Source organism: Trachymyrmex septentrionalis, unplaced genomic scaffold (genome assembly GCF_001594115.1).
Source record: "Trachymyrmex septentrionalis isolate Tsep2-gDNA-1 unplaced genomic scaffold, Tsep1.0 scaffold83, whole genome shotgun sequence".
NCBI classification, from domain to species: domain Eukaryota; kingdom Metazoa; phylum Arthropoda; class Insecta; order Hymenoptera; family Formicidae; genus Trachymyrmex; species Trachymyrmex septentrionalis.
In genome coordinates, this window is record NW_017306018.1 from 218606 (window position 1) to 220492 (window position 1887).

The 1887-nt window shown below is 33.0% G+C and overlaps 1 protein-coding gene across 1 annotated transcript in view; it reads right to left on the bottom strand.

Annotated features, from left to right (window-relative positions):
• The window catches only part of LOC108754918, a 58938-nt gene that overhangs the window by 30763 nt on the left and 26288 nt on the right, over positions 1-1887 (bottom strand). The gene's annotated exons all lie outside the window — the stretch shown is intronic.

Below are 1887 nucleotides of genomic sequence, written 5' to 3' on the forward strand. Positions count from 1 at the left end.
ATTTAATAATGCACATTAATTTCACATGTAAAACTTGTCTGTTCACTCCCTCTAATACTTAGGGAAATTTCCCTTTCCTTTTGTTAGTCTTTCTATTAATTATTTGACAGAGTTTCCTGGCGGGTATTTTCGATTGTTAATTTAATTATTTTCTTTTGTCATTCACGATTGCTAGCAGACAACACAGTTATTAACATCTCCATACATATATTTCAGGTTTATGAACAACAAAAGTAAAGCTATTAATTAATAAATTTTTATTGAGGTCTTTTGGATATTCCATTAGGAATTGGGTCTTCTCTCATTTTCTTTCGGGAGAATCTTTTCTTATGAGCATAATTTGACGAAAAGTTTAACGATCGTTAGATTGTTTGTAGAGATAATTTGTGATAAGTAATTTTAATTTGTAGCAACAAAGACAATTATTATAACATGGAATCAAATACAAATGTAAATTTAAGGAACTTTTGGAGTTAATGAATGCGTTTGCTTAAAAAATGTATTTTTGCGATACAACTGTATTAAATAGAGATTATAAATGTAATTGTTTTAATTTAAATACTGAAGATGATCTAACAAAATGGCTGAACGTCAATTGTAATAAGCTAGACGTTTAAATAGGAAATAAAGGTTTTTATTTTCTATGTTTATATTAAACGTGTATTTTAAACAATTAATTAAATAATTCTCCTTAAACATCTATAATTATAATTTATAAAGATGTTTTCGCGTTGGCTTTGTATGCTCCTGTTATTATTATTGTCCATTCAGAAAACTTTTATCGATTAAATTTCATGACTATTACAGAACTTCTTCGCAAAAATTATTCACGATTCTATATTTTATGATTACCCATGCTGGGATGTGCTTTCACTTTCCGTCTATAACTTACAACATTTTATGGCACAATAATAAGAACAAAAAAACTGTCGACTTGAATCGGCATCGTCGCCTGAGAGTAATTTGGGCTTAATACTTTCTCTCTCACTGACGTGCCGCGCACCAGGAAACGGACGTGTGGCCGCAAATAACAACCGCTAAGCAATATAAAGTGCCGAACAGAGAGCCTGTAAAATTGCAGTTGAATGTACACGTGTAGTCATCCGACGCGGAAGTATGAAAGTATCGGGAAAGTCGCCCGGTCCCGTATCGCCGGCGGCGCAGCTGCTGTGAAATATTTCAGCCTCCGTGGGGCTCTGGGGTGATTACACTTTCAAGGGGCACCGCATGCCTCTCCTCTCGCGAGACGCGTAGAGCAATAATAGGGAAAGTAAGATGCGCGTAATAATATTTTACGAGCGACGATTGCAACTTTTATTTTCATGAAATAGATTATGTTTATCAGTATTTATAAATACACCACAAAACGGCGATGACTCTATTTTAAAGCAAATCGTGCATTTTAATAGTATTTGCAATATCTTAAGCATTTAATTATAAATTGTCCATTAAATTATAAACAGGAAATAACTAAATAAGGCATTTACTTTTTATGTTTATCATTAAACATGTATTTTAAACAATTAATTAAATAATTCTTTTTACCTCTTGAATAATTTAAAAAAGAATGATACACTCAGAGAAAAGAGTAGATTTGCGATATGACGATCTGTGCAACTACATGGTGATGCCACGCGCAGAATTGTAATTACATTGGTCGAACAAACGACACAGATTAGCTCTTATCGATCTTTCCCGACTTCGTTGAGTTGTAAAGCATGGCAAATGCAATGGACTGCATTCAGTCGGTAGATAAGTCATTTAGATACGAAGAAATTGCATCTCCTACTGCGTTTTAGAAGTGTATCATGCCGAGCGCATCGGCAAAATATCATAGAGCTCTGTCTGTTCTAATTATCTATCATAATATTCATATATATATATATA